This window comes from Ctenopharyngodon idella, chromosome 2 (genome assembly GCF_019924925.1).
Source record: "Ctenopharyngodon idella isolate HZGC_01 chromosome 2, HZGC01, whole genome shotgun sequence".
Taxonomy (NCBI): Eukaryota; Metazoa; Chordata; class Actinopteri; order Cypriniformes; family Xenocyprididae; genus Ctenopharyngodon; species Ctenopharyngodon idella.
Window position 1 is genome coordinate 25088006 of NC_067221.1, and position 18403 is coordinate 25106408.

Sequence of the window (18403 nt, forward strand, 5' to 3'; positions counted from 1 at the left end):
AACATTTAAAATAACATTGGATGACAGGTCACTTGAATAAAAAAATACACTTCCCATATTAGCTAAAATATATTTTCAAATATATTTCAAAATATACAAAAAATGGCCAAAAAATATATTAGCTAAAATATATTTTCAAATATATTTACATAAATATATTTTAAAAAAATATATTTTTTGGCCATTTTTTGTATATTTTTAAAAAAATATATTTTCAAAATATATTTTTCAAAAGCATTTAAAAATATATTTTGCCCTACATATATTTCAACCCAAGAAAATACATTCACATGTGACATTTGAAAAACTTTTATTTGTTGTCTATAACACGTGAACATTTGAATAAATCAGCAAGGAACATACTTTACAATGTTCAAAAAATATACAATATTACAATATATTTAAACAAATATAACTTTTTTGCTTTCAAGAAGTCTCAGTTTCCCCAGTTCAAATCCTCAAAGCCTCTTTGGACACATTTGGAAATGTCTTCTTGACTGCGAGACAAAAATCAGTTTTGTTTTGTTTTTTTTACTAAATATTTCTAGTAAATTTTCCTTTCACCAAGTATTGACTTACCGTATATATGGCTGCCATGGTTTCCTCGTCAAGGGCACTTCTTCTCTCTCCACCACTGTCAGTTTTGCTCTTTGCTCCTACAAAAGACAAAACACAATAACTGAACATCTGTACAGGTACAGAGAGCATGCACTTTCTCTTTTGACTAGTTTTGGATTTCCTGATATTTTTGTTTACACTGGAACTAAAACAATTACAGGTATACTGGATTTTAAAGATATTTAATGGGTCGAATCAGCCTTTTTTTACACTTCTGCATTGCATTTTCACTTTTACAAATGAAGGGATAGTGGAATATCACAAAGGCACATTCATTTAAGCTAACTTAACTCAAAGGGATAACCCACCCAAAAACAGAAATGATCTCATCATTTACTTACCCTCATGCTGTTCCACATGATTATGACATTCTCTTTTTCTGTGGAATACAAACAGAGATTTTAAGAAAAATAATCCATCTCTGTGAGTTCACACAAGAAGGTCAAAAACCATGAAGTGAACATGATGGTAATCCATAAGACATCATTCAGAAGTGAAACAATAGGTGTGTTTGAAGAAAATACTATTATGTTAAATTTGTTACACTCAGTGGCGTAACTTTGTTGTAAAAAGTGGGTGGGACAGGAATCTGTGTCGGGAATGTGTGTGTATCATAATAATAAATGCACAAAATTTATTGACATAGACCTCATGTTTAATATGATAGTTTCGTCCTTACATCTACTATAATACAATATATAGGTAGTCTCGAAAGTATTTAGATTAGTCAGTAAATACGTAAATCTGCATCTAGCATTACATTGTCCTGATGGACTAGAGGTAGAACTTTTGTTCCGCATGCCAGAGGTTCTGGGTTCTAATCCGCCCTCGTGTTATTTATTTTATTTTTTTCTCATTAAAACCAAAGATGTTCATCAGTGATCGTTTATCAAGAGCAGAGACACGTTTATGTGCATTTTGTTTGTGATTTCACCGGAATGAATAGAGTCTGCGCTGCGGCCGCAACATCGATAGATTGAAGCGCTCGTCCATGTGAAGACTGCGCACTGTGCACGAGCGCAAAGAGAAAACTGTTGCGCCACTGATAACAGCGGCAACGAGCACTCAACGTGATTTCAAAAACGACACATCCCAGCGCCAGATCGCCTATTATTTAACACAAACGAACGAATTGTTAATAAACTAGAGATGTTTATTTTGTATTAGTATACATCCGTGCCGCGAGATGTTTCAAAAAATGGTGGGGACAATATCGACCCTGGCAAAAAGTGGTGGGGACAATATCGACCCTGGAAAAAAGTGGTGGGGACATGTCCCACCCGTCCCACCCGCAAATTACGCCTATGGTTACACTACAAATTTGCCAACTGCCCAATATGGGCTCAAAGTCAGCATGTTGTAATTTGTGATGTGTTTTAATGCTTGAGGAGTCATTTGGAAGCACAGACTACAAAATATTAGTATTTTTCTAAAACACACCTAGTATTTCACTTCAACTACTGATGTTTTTTACTCTATGTGGTTTTTGAAGCGTCAACCTTAGGGGTACACTTGCACTCACAGAGATGGATTATTTTCTAAAAATCATTATTTGAAAGAAAGTCATATTCTGAGAGTATTTTCATTTTTGGGTGGAGTATCCCTTTTTCTAGTATTATCAGAAACAAAAACTTTATTTTTCTTTGCCAAAAAAAAAAAAAAAAAAAAAAATTCTGTAATTTGTAAATTGTAATTTGGCCTATATATTTAAATTCAACTTTTGAATTTCTACAGTCTTTTGAATTCTGTTACTTTCATGTTTATTACCATGCCACTGTTTTGTATAAAGTGTTACAGAAATGAAGATGACTTGACTATGAACATTATCCTGTACCTATGACTTGTGGTCAGAGGCTCTCCAGCACAATCGTTGGGCTGGTGGGGCGGACAGCAAGTGGACAAAGAAGCGTCTTGACAGATGGGTTTGGACCCGCACCTGTTCCAGACAGACAGAAACAGATATTAACAAAGACACAAGTGCAGAGAACATATCAATTCATAAATTACACAAATAAAATAATTAAATAAAAAAAAAAAAAAAATTATTCTACTTCTTAAAGTGTCTCATGCTCATTCTCACCTTGTTGCTGTTGCACAAACTGTCTCCGCTTCTGCTACTGAAAATAAAAAGTAGATTTTTTACAGTAATGAATGACACATGTAAACCTGTAGGTGGTGACAAATAAGCATCTTTTGTCACTGGCTCAATTGGTTCATCGAAAACAGCTTGTCATTCAGCAGAAAGTGAACAAAAACTACAGTATTCTATAACCTAGGCTATATTAAAAAATAATAATAGAAAATTTGAGAGAATGAAATGCCATTAATGCCAAACCAGCGTATGCCTGAACTTTAATAATGAGCGAATAACGTGTGCCAAATTAACAAGTTTAGAAAAACATTTAAATTTAGCAAAAAACTTACAGGCTCCACTATCAGTGACAGGATCACGTGAGCATCATCGATCAACAACAGATCGATCTCCCAAACACTCTGCAGCTGAAATTTAAAAAAAAAAAAAAAAAATTTTTTTGTATGTAACGTTAGTTTTGACTAGTGTCCAAATTAAAAACAACTACGTTAACGTTAAAACGGAAATATAAAAATCTCAGATGCGTCTCCTCATGTGAGCAAATGAAACAAACAGGTCATTCAATTGACAAAAAATAAAAAAAAATAAAAAAATCTTGACAATACAAAACATTATACATCCGAATTAGCAATTAACATTACATATGTCAAAAATGATAACTGAAAATAAAGATATAGCTCTTACCTTTCCCTCCGAGAACTCTCGGTTGACTAACGACCGTTACAGATCAAAATGACGCGCATGCGCAGTACTCCAAAAGTCCGTGAGCGCTGCTAGTGGTTTCCCATTCAAATTACGTCACAGTTATTAACATCGTACATCTAACGATTTTATTAATCTATTTATTTTTATTTGATGTGCATTTAAACGCTATTACACTGACATTAAATTACAAATAAATATACAAATGAATAAATAAAGTAATTAATAAATAATAGATTAAAAGTAGTCAATGTGGAAAATATGGGGAAATTCATGTTTTTTTTTTGTTTTTTTTCTGTAAGTGTTTAAAATTCTTCTAACATTTAATGGAATGTAGTTTTGATCACCCACATTTGCATTGTCGACTGTAAGATTGGAAATGTATTTTCTTGCGCCCTGAAATGTATTTTTTAAATATAAATGTATTTTCTTGCCCCTGAAATACATTTTTAAATAAATTTTAAGTATATGAAGGTTGAAACAAAATATATTTTCAGTTTCAAAAATATATTTCATTGAGCTTCATTGTTTACAACATATATTTACCATATATTTAAAATATATTTTGGCCAGATAAAATATATTTTTTTACTGTATGGGTTACTATCAAGGTCCAGTGTTGATTTGTTGTCATTCTGTCATTTGAGCACCCACAGCAGAATATGTTGCTTAAAACAGTCACGTTCACACACTTCAGCTAGCCTACTTGAGAGAAACTTTTCCTTAACGTTACAGATTTTTTTAACAAATGCCTGTATTCAAGCGAAGTAGCGAACCAAACATCGTGCACTTTGGAAAACACGCACCGTTAAACTTGTCATGTCATATAATAAAAACAATAAATGTGAGGATTAGCAAACAGGCTGTAGATTAATTAAATTATTAGCTATTTCCCCACAAAAGCTGTTTAATCAGCATAGTGAAGCCTCTCATCCATTGACATCCATTCAAAAAACAGCCTCTGGTCTCATTCAGCTGCGTACCGCCAGAGGCGGAGCGTTAGCATTAGCCGTTACGCTTTTTTGGCTAAAGGTTGCAGGCTTGCTTTCCAGTGGCTTTGGTTGAGCTAGGGAAAAAAAAAAAGATGCGGAACGTTGCGTTTCCTGGTCAGTTTGTGTGTAAATGTACGTTTTTGACCAACATTTTCCAATTTTGATGTCATTTCTAGTGAGAAATTACTACTTTAGTAATTAAATATGTGTTTAGTTCTAACCAAAGCTTGCGCTATTTTGCTGTAGATCGTTAATCCGTTACGCTGCCTCAGAATTAAGTCTGTCTGAAATCAGTTTCGTGAGGTGCCTTCATGCACAAACGCTGCCTTACAAGTCATTGCCTTTTAAGGCAGCGAGGCAGCAAGTCAGCTGCCTAGGTTTTCGGATGCAGCCTAACAGTCTGAGGGCGGAAGTGGGCGGAGCAAATTTATCTTCGTAGGCATTGCTCCATTTGGAGCATTTTAAAGTTTAAAACCATGTTAATGTCAAATATTTTATTAAAACGGACTAACTGAAATTATAGATACTCGCTTTTTGTTAATAGCTTTATCATATAAATATATAGCCTACGCACACAAAAGTTACAATGATGTGTATTAAACCCCCTTGTAACATTTTAAATAATTTTTTAAAGTTAAAAGTTCAGCAACTTGTTTTATGTCATAAATGATTAACTGAATATAAATTGAACACAAAGCTTAAACACTAAAAATGACATTTATTTATTTGACATAAAATGTATATTTTACTCAAGCATTTCATGATGAATGAACCATTTTTTATAGTACATAATACACATTACACAGTTGTACACTAGATTACATGAATTAAGCAAATTCAGATCCATCAAAACCAAAAACAAAACACAAAAGTTATTTAATTTTAATAAAATGTACTTAATACCCTAAGTATTAAACACATCATATACTAGCTGTGCTTTGCTCTAAAACAAAAAGTACAAAATCAAACCAAAGAGAGTAAATTGAACAAATTATTGCACAGCAGGTACATGATGAGAAATTAAATCTTAAAAAAAAAAAAAAAAAAAAAATCTCCATAAACATTTTTGTCCAGACACTCATTAAGAAAAATATCCATATCATCCTTAATTTGGAAGCAAAACACTAAAGGCTCTTTGGGCAGTTGTCTGTCATCATCCATTTTAGCCTGTGGAAGTTGAAGAAGTGCTTTTTCCTGGTCTTCCTCTTTCAATATCAGAAAGCACAGCTCTTCCACTAAACCTTTGAAGACTTTCGGTTGTTGTGCAGCCATTTAAGTGCAGCGCAGGGGTCTTCTGTGATCTGTGGCTCCTTCATGAGAGAAGGGTACGAACAAATGGGATGAAATGTTGGAAGTGTATTTAACAATACTTTGTGTTGTAGTCAGGATGTAGCATAGCATGTATAATAAAGTTTTGACATTCTGTTTTTCTCATGTTTATATATTGGAGACATAAATCATACCCTGTCACTAATGAAATGAATCAATCATGTTCGGTTTAAATTTTTTTCAAAAAGGCAAGCAATTCGTATGGCTTTTCACACTGCACTTAACCCCGGGTTATCGTCGTTCTAAACACCACTTTTAACTGTGGGTAAAGTGCTCCACGCTTGTATATTTACGTGCTTTTGACAGTCACAGAAACACTGTGCATTGTATATAAATAGAAAATTCAGCGTTGGAAAGAAAAAACAACAAATGCTGACAGAAAATGCAACAATTGCAGTGCAGAAAACACCGTTTAATTCTTTTATAGTCTGAAATGTCCATTCAGGATAAACTTGATAGTGAAGTTGGCTATATGTAATATGAGGATGTGCAATGCCTGAGCATTTATGTAAACATATTATGTGCTTTGTTCATCCAATCAGTGACACTGACACTGCAAATATGCAAATAAGGACATTAACCCAGGGTTTAGTAATGTACAGTGTGAAATGCTGCATATGAATACTCAGGATTAACTGTTAACCTCAAGTAAATGATGATCAGTGTGAAATCAAGATAACCCAGGATTCCATTTACCTGGGGTTAACAATCATCCATGCAGGGTAAACTATTTAAAGTATGAAAAGCCCTCATATTTGTTTTTCATTCTAATGAAAAGAGAAATTCATACATTTTTAAAAGCTTTCAACTTTCCCTTCTTTTTCTTACCATTAACATGAAGATCCAACAGTCAATAGAGCCGGCCAACTGTTGTGGAACCTTCTAAAACAATACAATATTATTAAGTTATTCCTGGAAAAGATTTGACAGATATAACAACACACCATCTGTATAATGTCTTTATGAAAGCCTTATAAAACTAACCTTGTTTCTGATCAGCTTCCATTGTTCTGGGGTGATTCTGCTTGTCAATTTACTGCATTGCAAAATCAAACAGAAAAACTAAAATATATAACCATAAAAATTGCATAAGAGAGACAAGTTTCGTTGTTCTAAAGTCAAAATGACTACTTACTGCATTGCAAAAACAACATTTTAAATTCAGAATATAAAAGAAACGTTCATACCTCCATGGACAACAGCCTTTTTGAAGTGAATTTGAAGGCGTGCATTCAACCTGTGCTGTCAGTAAACACTGGGCAGTGGAAATTGTAGCAGAATGTTTTGCATCGCTGCAAATAAAGTAAAGCTGAGCCTCTCCGAATCCTAATATGCCTCTAAAAATCCACATAAACATTGGTGAGTATTAGAAAACGTAACCAATAAATAAATGTGATCGATTAAAAACATAACACAAAGAAACTTTTTACCGTGTTCTCGTCTTCCGCCATTGTTTTTGTCGCTAACTCTGCCCACATACGGCGTGAGACTGTTACTCCGCCCACTTCCGGCCTCAGGCTGTTGATCTGGCGCTGTTGTCCTCAGACTGTCATGACGTATAGAGACAGAGCGACACGTGTCATAATCTGAAAACCACGCCCACCGGGGGGGAAAACAATCCAGCCGTCTCCATTGACTTTGTATTGCATGAGGCTGCCTCGTCATTTCTGACTCATAACAAAAAACAGAACAATGTCTAAAAGCTGCTATGTGACAAGGTGTACAGAAAAACCCAGAACCAAAAACCCAGAAGTTTTTATAAGCTGTCCACCCAAAAAAATTAGCATTTAAGGACTAAAAAGTGGATACAGGCGATTGAGACAGAGTGCAACATGTCATGTTACTATGAGAACTACGCCCACTGGAGGATAACGTAATCAGCGACAGGAAATATAATATATAAAACTGACATTTGGATATTTGACTTAACAGTGACAAAATGTTTACTGCACACGTATGTAACGACTAAGACAAATCAGACACAATTATTTGTTATAGTTAACCAATAATGGTTTAAAGCTCACTCTGGGGTCTGTCCCCCATCCCCCGAGAAGTTCTCAGTTACAAGTTTTATTGCGCTAAAGAATGTTGGTTGCCACATGGAAGAGCAGAGACAAAGATACACACAGAAAACCTGCATCTTTCCTGCATCTTTCCCACAGAAAACAGACCTGCATTAATTTATAGACAGACTGTTCTATAAATTAACATGCATATCCCCAGGAAATGGTATCCATTATTAAGTTGGCTTGAAAAAGCCAACTTACTGATCTTCTATTTAAGATTATTAAGTTGGCTTGAAAAAGCCAACTTACTGATATTCCTTGTAAGCTTATTAATGGTGCTTGCCAAAGGCAAAGCATCATTATTGTTCTCCTGCATACTTATTATTAATGGTGCTTGCCTCTGGCAAAGCATCATTATTGTTTTCCTGCATACTTATTATTAATGGTGCTTGCCAAAGGCAAAGCATCATTATTGTTCTCCTGCATACTTATTAATGGTGCTTGCCAAAGGCAAAGCATCATTATTGTTCTCCTGCATACTTCTTCTTCTTCTTCTTCTTCCACTAAAATTTCTGCGCGCTACTCCTCCCGCAGCGTTTGTCATAGACCCATGAATGAGGTGTCAAATCGACCGGCTCATTGAGGAGAGGTGTGCTATGACTTTTATAAGCGATCGGGTGTACGATGTTCGCCCGGCGGGCGAAAAATCGGACGAAAAATCCCATAGACTTAACATTGCGACAAACTTTGAAGAGTCATAGCTCCTAACGAGGATTTCGTAGAAACATGTGGGTTACCACGTTTGAAGAGGCTGGCAGGCTCTGTCAGACCATACCTCAAAATGGGGTGTAAGTTGTACCCCTGGGGCACAAGAGCTGCCCAAAGTTGCCCCATAGACATACTATGGTGAAGCCGTGCCCATGAACCAGGAAGTGACTGCATGTTGTTTTTCCTACTATGGTAAATTACATAGGGATTTTGTGTTGAACATAACTCTGGATCACAGTGTCATAGAGACAAGGGGGTGGGCTCATTTTACTCAGGCAACCAATCAGTCTCTCAGGATCATTGTGAAGCTATCAAGCCACGCCCTAGCAACCATATAGAGCACCATAGCAACAAGTTCCATAGACTTCCATTGAAAAAGATCAAAGGAATATCTTTGGATGGAAGTGTCATAGAAACATGAGGGTGGGCTCATTTAACTCGGGGCAGCATACGGCCAGTCACGAATCACCTTCAAGACTTCATAGCCACGCCCTAGCAACCATTTAGAGCACCCTAGCAACCCAAAGCATAGAGGGATATCTTCAAATCTGAATATCATAGAGGCATGGTGGTTAGTTTATATCATTCATACTAGCAAGCAGCTTTGGAGTATCATCATTGGCAGCTGCTAAGCCACTCCCTAGCAACCAAATAGAGTACCCTAGCAACCATTTTGCAAGGCCTATTTCTCTGTATCAGAACATCGTAGAGACATGGGGGTTGGTTTATATTGGCAAGCAGCCTTTGGAGTATCACCATTGGCAGCTGCCAAGCCACTCCCTAGCAACCAAACAGAGTACCCTAGCAACCGTTTAACAAGACCTGTATCTCTGCATCAGAGAATCGTAGAGACATGGCGGTTGGCTCTTTTGACTCATGCTAGCAAACTGGACTTCCAACATGCTAAACATGCTAGCAGTGAATAGCTACATGCTAATGGTGATTAGCTAAGTGCTAAAGTGGGCTAAGAACATGCTAAGAACTCTATAAAAACACCATAGTAACCATCTGTGACAACTACCAACCACCTAGTAACATCATAGCAACCACCCAGGTTACCATAGCAACTGCCTAGCAACCATCCATAACACCCTAGTAACCGCCTAGCAACACCATAGCAACTGCCCCAAGTACCTTACCAACTGCCTAGCAACACCCTAGCAACCACCCAGGTTACCATAGCAACCGCCTAGCAACCACCCAGAACACCCTAGCAACCGCCTAGCAACACCTTAGCGACCACCCCAAGTACCTTAGCAATTGCCTAGCAACACCCTAGCAACCACCCAGGTTACCATAGCAACCGCCTAGCAACTACCCAGAACACCTTAGCAATTGCCTAGCAACACCCTAGCAACCAAGTGCCGAGTTTTGCCACTGCAAGCACCATTCACATTTTCTTCAGGAAATGTACATTCTAGTTAATGGTGCTTGCCTCTGGCAAAGCATCATTATTGTTCTCCTGCATACTTATTAAGGTGGCTTGAAAAAGCCAACTTACTGTAATGCTATTTAATGGTGCTTGCCTCTGGCAAAGCATCATTATTGTTCTCCTGCATACTTATTAATGGTGCTTGCCTCTGGCAAAGCATCATTATTGTTCTCCTGCATACTTATTATTAATGGTGCTTGCCAAAGGCAAAGCATCATTATTGTTCTCCTGCATACTTATTCTTCTTCTTCTTCTTCTTCCACTCAAATTTCTGCGCGCTACTCCTCCCGCAGCTTTTGTCATAGACCCATGAATGAGGTGTCAAATCGACCGGCTCATTGAGGAGAGGTGTGCTATGACTTTTATAAGCGATCGGGTGTATGATGTTCGCCCGGCGGGCGAAAAAGTAGCCGAAAAATCCCATTGACTTAACATTGTGACGAACTTTGACGAGTCATAGCTCCTGACGAGAATTTCGTAGAAACATGTGGGTTACCACGTTTGAAGAGGCTGACAGTCTCTGTCAGACCATACCTCAAAATGGGGTGTAAGTTGTACCCCTGGGGCGCAAGAGCTGCCCAAAGTGGCCCCATAGACTTACTATGGTGAAGCCGTGCCCATGAAACAGTGTGTTTTTCCTACTATGGGAAATTACATAGGGATTTTGTATTGAACATAACTCTGGATCACAGTGTCATAGAGACAAGGGGGCGGGCTCATTTCACTCAGGCAACCAATCAGTCTCTCAGGATCAATGTGACGCTATCAAGCCACGCCCTAGCAACCATATAGAGCACCATAGCAACAGGTTCCATAGACTTCCATTCAAAAAGATCAAAGATATTCCTTTGGATAGAAGTGTCATAGGAACATGAGGGTGGGCTCATTTGACTCGGGACAGCAAACGGCCAATCACGAATCACCTTCAAGACTACATAGGTACGCCCTAGCAACCATTTAGAGCACCCTAGCAACCCAAAGCATAGAGGGATATCTTCAAATCTGAATATCATAGAGGCATGGTGGTTGATTTATATCATTCATACTGACAATCAGCCTTTGGAGTATCATCACTGGCAGCTGCCAAGCCACTCCCTAGCAACCAAACAGAGTACCCTAGCAACCGTTTTGCAAGACCTATATCTCTGCATCAGAACATTGTAGAGACATGGCGGTTGGGTTATATTGGCAAGCAGCCTTTGGTGTATCATCTTTGGCAGCTGCTAAGCCACTCCCTAGCAACCAAACAGAGTACCCTAGCAACCGTTTAGCAAGACCTATATCTCTGTATCAGAGCATCGTAGAGACATGGCGGTTGGCTCTTTTGACTCATGCTAGCAAACTGGACTTCCAACATGCTACACATGCTAGCAGTGAATAGCTACATGCTAATAGTGATTAGCTAAGTGCTAAAGTGTCTAAGAACATGCTAAGAACTCTATAAAAACACCATAGTAACCATCTGTGACAAATACGAACCACCTAGTAACATCATAGCAACCACTCAGGTTACCATAGCAACTGCCTAGCAACCACTCATAACACCCTAGCAACCGCCTAGCAACACCTTAGCAACTGCCCCAAGTACCTTACTAACTGCCTAGCAACCGCCTAGCAACCACCCAGGTTACCATAGCAACCGCCTAGCAACCACCCAGAACACCCTAGCAACCGCCTAGCAACGCCTTAGCAACCACCCCAAATACCTTACCAACTGCCTAGCAACCGCCTAGCAACCACCCAGGTTACCATAGCAACCGCCTAGCAACCACCCAGAATACCCTAGCAACCGCCTAGCAACACCTTAGCAACCACCCCAAGTACCTTAGCAACTGCCTAGCAACAGCCTAGCAACCACCCAGGTTACCATAGCAACCGCTTAGCAACCACCCAGAACACCCTAGCAACCGCCTAGCAACACCTTAGCAACCACCCCAAGTACCTTAGCAACTGCCTAGCAACACCCTAGCAACCACTCAGGTTACCATAGCAACCGCCTAGCAACCACCCAGAACACCCTAGCAACCGCCTAGCAACACCTAATCAACCACCCCAAGTACCTTAGCAACTGCCTAGCAACACCCTAGCAACCACCCAGGTTACCATAGCAACCGCCTAGCAACCATCCAGAACACCTTAGCAATTCCCCAGAAACACCCTAGCAACCGAGTGCCGAGTTTTGCCACTGCAAGCACCATTCACATTTTCTTCAGGAAATGTACATTCTAGTTCTTCTTCTTCTTCTTCCACTCAAATTTCTGCGCGCTACTCCTCCCGCAGCTTTTGTCATAGACCCATGAATGAGGTGTCAAATCGACCGGCTCATTGAGGAGAGGTGTGCTATGACTTTTATAAGCGATCAGGTGTACGATGTTCGCCTGGCGGGCGAAAAAGTAGCCGAAAAATCCCATTGACTTAACATTGCGACGAACTTTGACGAGTCATAGCTCCTGACGAGAATTTCGTAGAAACATGTGGGTTACCACGTTTGAAGAGGCTGACAGTCTCTGTCAGACCATACCTCAAAATGGGGTGTAAGTTGTACCCCTGGGGCACAAGAGCTGCCCAAAGTGGCCCCATAGACTTACTATGGTGAAGCCGTGCCCATGAAACAGTGTGTTTTTCCTACTATGGGAAATTACATAGGGATTTTGTATTGAACATCACTCTGGATCACAGTGTCATAGAGACAAGGGGGTGGGCTCATTTTACTCAGGCAACCAATCAGTCTCTCAGGATCATTGTGAAGCTATCAAGCCACGCCCTAGCAACCATATAGAGCACCATAGCAACAAGTTCCATAGACTTCCATTGAAAAAGATCAAAGGAATATCTTTGGATGGAAGTGTCATAGAAACATGAGGGTGGGCTCGTTTAACTCGGGGCAGCATACGGCCAGTCACGAATCACCTTCAAGACTTCATAGCCACGCCCTAGCAACCATTTAGAGCACCCTAGCAACCCAAAGCATAGAGGGATATCTTCAAATCTGAATATCATAGAGGCATGGGGGATGGTTTATATCATTCATACTAGCAAGCAGCTTTGGAGTATCATCACTGGCAGCTGCTAAGCCACTCCCTAGCAACCAAATAGAGTACCCTAGCAACCATTTTGCAAGGCCTATTTCTCTGTACCAGAACATCGTAGAGACATGAGGGTTGGTTTATATTGGCAAGCAGCCTTTGGAGTATCATCATTGGCAGCTGCCAAACCACTCCCTAGCAACCAAATAGAGTACCCTAGCAACCGTTTTGCAAGACCTATATCTCTGCATCAGAACATCGTAGAGACATGGCGGTTGGTTCTTTTTTACTCATGCTAGCAAACTGGACTTGCAACATGCTACACATGCTAGCAGTGAATAGCTACGTGCTAATAGCAATTAGCTTAGGTTTTATACATGACACAAACAAGTAAAAATGTGTTAGCATCATGCTAGTAGCATACTAATTGAGTTAGCATCATGCTAGTAGCATGCTAATCATGTTAGCATCATGCTAGCAAACATGCTAATCTTGTTAGCATCTTGCCAAAATCACATTAGCAACATGCTAATCGTGTTAGCATCATGCTAGCAACATGCTAATTGTGTTAGCATCATGCTAGCAACATGCTAATCGTGTTAGCATCATGCTAGCAACATGCTAATTGTGTTAGCTTTATGCTAGCAACATGCTAATCGTGTTAGCATCATGCTAGCAACATGCTAATTGTGTTAGCATCATGCTAGCAACATGCTAATCGTGTTACCATCATGCTAGCAACCTGCTAATAATGTTAGCATCTTGTTAAAAACATGCTAGCAACATGTTAATCATGTTAGCATCTTGCTAACAACATGTTAGCAACATGGTAATCATGCTAGCATCATGCTAGCAACATGCTAATCATGTTAGAATCTTGCTAAAAACATGCTAGCAACATGCTAATCATGTTAGCATCATGCTAATCAACAGTGCCGAGTTTTGCCACTGCAAGCACCATTCACATTTTCTTCAGGAAATGTACATTCTAGTTAATGGTGCTTGCCAAAGGCAAAGCATCATTATTGTTCTCCTGCATACTTATTAATGGTGCTTGCCAAAGGCAAAGCATCATTATTGTTCTCCTGCATACTTATTATTAATGGTGCTTGCCAAAGGCAAAGCATCATTATTGTTCTCCTGCATACTTATTAATGGTGCTTGCCAAAGGCAAAGCATCATTATTGTTCTCCTGCATACTTATTCTTCTTCTTCTTCTTCTTCTGGACAAAACTTCGGCGCGTAACTTGTCCCGCAGTTTTTGTCCTAGACCCATGAATGAGGTGTCAAATCGACCGGCTCATTGAGGAGAGGTGTGCTATGACTTTTATAAGCGATCGGCCCAACGATGTTCGCCCGGTGGGCGAAAAAGTAGCCGAAAAATCCCATTGACTTAACATTGCGACGAACTTTGACGAGTCATAGCTCCTAACGAGAATTTCGTAGAAACGTGGGTTACCACGTTTGAAGAGGCTGACATTCTCTGTCAGGCCATACCTCAAAATGGGGTGTAAGTTGTACCCCTGGGGCGCAAGAGCTGCCCAAAGTGGCCCCATAGACTTACTATGGTGAAGCCGTGCCCATGAAACAGTGTTTTTCCTACTATGGTAAATTACATAGGGATTTTGTATTGAACATAACTCTGGATCACAGTGTCATAGAGACAAGGGGGTGGGCTCATTTTACTCAGGCAACCAATCAGTCTCTCAAGATCATTGTGAAGCTATCAAGCCACGCCCTAGCAACCATATACAGCACCATAGCAACAAGTTCCATAGACTTCCATTGAAAAAGATCAAAGGAATATCTTTGGATGGAAGTGTCTTAGAAACATGAGGGTGGGCTCATTTAATTCGGGGCAGCATACGACCAATCACGAATCCCCTTCAAGACTTCATAGCCACGCCCTAGCAACCATTTAGAGCACCCTAGCAACCCAAAGCATAGAGGGATATCTTCAAATCTGAATATCATAGAGGCATGGGGGTTGGTTTATATCATTCATACTAGCAAGCAGTTTTGGAGTATCATCACTGGCAGCTGCTAAGCCACTCCCTAGCAACCAAATAGAGAACCCTAGCAACCGTTTTGCAAGGCCTATTTCTCTGTATCAGAACATCGTAGAGACATGGGGGTTGGTTTATATTGGCAAGCAGCCTTTGGAGTATCATCATTGGCAGCTGCCAAGCCACTCCCTAGCAACCAAACAGAGTACCCTAGCAACCATTTTGAAAGACCTATATTTCTGCATCAGAACATCGTAGAGACATGGCGGTTGGTTCTTTTTTACTCATGCTAGCAAACTGGACTTGTAACATGCTACACATGCTAGCAGTGAATAGCTATATGCTAATAACAATTAGCTTAGGGTTTATACATGACACAAACAAGTAAAAATGTGTTAGCAGCATGCTAGTAGCATACTAATTGTGTTAGCATCATGCTAGTAGCATGCTAATCATGTTAGCATCATGCTAGCAAACATGCTAATCATGTTAGCATTTTGCCAAAATCACGTTAGCAACATGCTAATCGTGTTAGCATCATGCTAGCGACATGCTAATCATGTTAGCATCATGTTAGCAACATGCTAATTGTGTTAGCATCATGCTAGCAACATGCTAATCGTGTTAGCATCATGCTAGCAACATGCTATTCGTGTTAGCATCATGCTAGCAACATGCTATTCGTGTTAGCATCATGCTAGCAACATGCTAATTGTGTTAGCATCATGCTAGCAACATGCTAATCGTGTTACCATCATGCTAGCAACATGCTAATAATGTTAGCATCTTGTTAAAAACATGCTAGCAACACGCTAATCATGTTAGCATCATGCTAATCAAGAGTGCCGAGTATTGCCACTGCAAGCACCATTCACATTTTCTTCAGGAAATGTACATTCTAGTTATTAATGGTGCTTGCCAAAGGCAAAGCATCATTATTGTTCTCCTGCATACTTATTAATGGTGCTTGCCAAAGGCAAAGCATCATTATTGTTCTCCTGCATACTTATTATTATTAATGGTGCTTGCCAAAGGCAAAGCATCATTATTGTTCTCCTGCATACTTATTATTATTATTATTATTATTATTAATGGTGCTTGCCTCTGGCAAAGCATCATTATTGTTCTCCTGCATACTTATTATTATTATTATTATTATTATTATTATTCTTCTTCTTCTGGACAAAAACTTCGGCGCGTAACTTGTCCCGCAGTTTTTGTCCTAGACCCATGAATGAGGTGTCAAATCGACCGGCTCATTGAGGAGAGGTGTGCTATGACTTTTATAAGCGATCGGCCCAACGATGTTCGCACAGGGGGCGAAAAAGCGGCCAAAAAAGTCCCATTGACTTTCAATGGCGGAATGTTCAGAAATTTGAATCTCAACTGTCACTTTCTCACACACGCACACACACGCAGGGCCTTAGAACCCTTTCTCTCACTCACTCACATCTCTCACTATTGATCACAGTGTCATAGAGACAAGGGGGCGGGCTCATTTCACTCAGGCAACCAATCAGTCTCCCAGGATCAATGTGAAGCTATGAAGCCACGCCCTAGCAACCATATAGAGCACCATAGCAACAGGTTCCATAGACTTCCATTCAAAAAGATCAAAGATATTCCTTTGGATAGAAGTGTCATAGGAACATGAGGGTGGGCTCATTTGACTTGGGACAGCAAACGGCCAATCACAAATCACCTTCAAGACTTCATAGCCACGCCCTAGCAACCATTTAGAGCACCCTAGCAACCCACAGCATAGAGGGATATCTTCAAATATGAATATCATAGAGGCATGGGGGTTGGTTTATATCATTCATACTGGCAAGCAGCCTTTGGAGTATCATCATTGGCAGCTGCCAAGCCACTCCCTAGCAACCAAACAGAGTACCCTAGCAACCGTTTTGCCAGACCTATATCTCTGCATTAGAACATCGTAGAGACATGGGGGTTGGCTTATATTGGCAAGCAGCCATTGGTGTATCATCATTGGCAGCTGCTAAGCCACTCCCTAGCAACCAAACAGAGTACCCTAGCAACCGTTTAGCAAGACCTATATCTCTGCATCAGAGCATCGTAGAGTAATGCCGGTTGGCTCTTTTGACTCATGCTAGCAAACTGGACTTCCAACATGCTAAACATGCTAGCAGTGAATAGCTACATGCTAATGGTGATTAGCTAAGTGCTAAAGTGGGCTAAGAACATGCTAAGAACTCTATAAAAACACCATAGTAACCATCTGTGACAACTACCAACCACCTAGTAACATCATAGCAACCACTCAGGTTACCATAGCAACTGCCTAGCAACCACCCATAACACCCTAGCAACCGCCTAGCAACACCTTAGCAACTGCCCCAAGTACCTTACCAACTGCCTAGCAACCGCCTAGCAACCATCCAGGTTACCATAGCAACCGCCTAGCAACCACTCAGAACACCCTAGCAACCGCCTAGCAACACCTAAGCAACCGCCCCAAGTACCTTACCAACTGCCTAGCAACTGCCTAGCAACCGCCCAGGTTACCATAGCAACCGCCTAGCAACCACCCAGAACACCCTAGCAACCGCCTAGCAACACCTTAGCAACCGCCCCAAGTACCTTACCAACTGCCTAGCAACCGCCTAGCAACCACCCAGGTTACCATAGCAACCGCCTAGCAAACACCCAGAACACCCTAGCAACCGCCTAGCAACACCTTAGCAACCACCCCAAGTACCTTAGCAACTGCCTAGCAACCGCCTAGCAACCACCCAGGTTACCATAGCAACCACCTAGCAACCACCCAGAACACCCTAGCAACCGCCTAGCAACACCTTAGCAACCACCCCAAGTACCTTAGCAACTGCCTAGCAACACCCTAGCAACCACCCAGGTTACCATAGTAACCGCCTAGCAACCACCCAGAACACCTTAGCAATTGCCTAGAAACACCCTAGCAACCGAGTGCCGAGTTTTGCCACTGCAAGCACCATTCACATTTTCTTCAGGAAATGTACATTCTAGTTATTATTATTCTTCTTCTGGACAAAAACTTCGGCGCGTAACTTGTCCCGCAGTTTTTGTCCTAGACCCATGAATGAGGTGTCAAATCGACCGGCTCATTGAGGAGAGGTGTGCTATGACTTTTATAAGCGATCGGCCCAACGATGTTCGCACAGGGGGCGAAAAAGCGGCCAAAAAAGTCCCATTGACTTTCAATGGCGGAATGTTCAGAAATTTGAATCTCAACTGTCACTTTCTCACACACACACACACACGCAGGGCCTTAGAACCCTTTCTCTCACTCACTCACATCTCTCACTATTGATCACAGTGTCATAGAGACAAGGGGGCGGGCTCATTTCACTCAGGTAACCAATCAGTCTCTCAGGATCAATGTGAAGCTATCAAGCCACGCCCTAGCAACCATATAGAGCACCATAGCAA

General features: G+C 40.4%; 2 long non-coding RNA genes across 2 annotated transcripts; both read right to left on the reverse strand.

Annotated features, from left to right (window-relative positions):
* Positions 1-574: 574 nt before the first annotated feature.
* LOC127503756 (uncharacterized) lies at positions 575-4036 on the reverse strand. The gene is made up of 3 exons (XR_007927194.1): positions 2453-4036; positions 960-997; positions 575-656 (listed from the first exon to the last, which is right to left on the reverse strand). It is a non-coding gene; the product is annotated as an uncharacterized LOC127503756 (long non-coding RNA).
* Positions 4037-5108: 1072 nt separating this feature from the next.
* LOC127503747 (uncharacterized) lies at positions 5109-7599 on the reverse strand. The gene is made up of 5 exons (XR_007927192.1): positions 7164-7599; positions 6921-7070; positions 6718-6769; positions 6562-6615; positions 5109-5714 (listed from the first exon to the last, which is right to left on the reverse strand). It is a non-coding gene; the product is annotated as an uncharacterized LOC127503747 (long non-coding RNA).
* Between the last annotated feature and the right edge of the window lie 10804 nt (positions 7600-18403).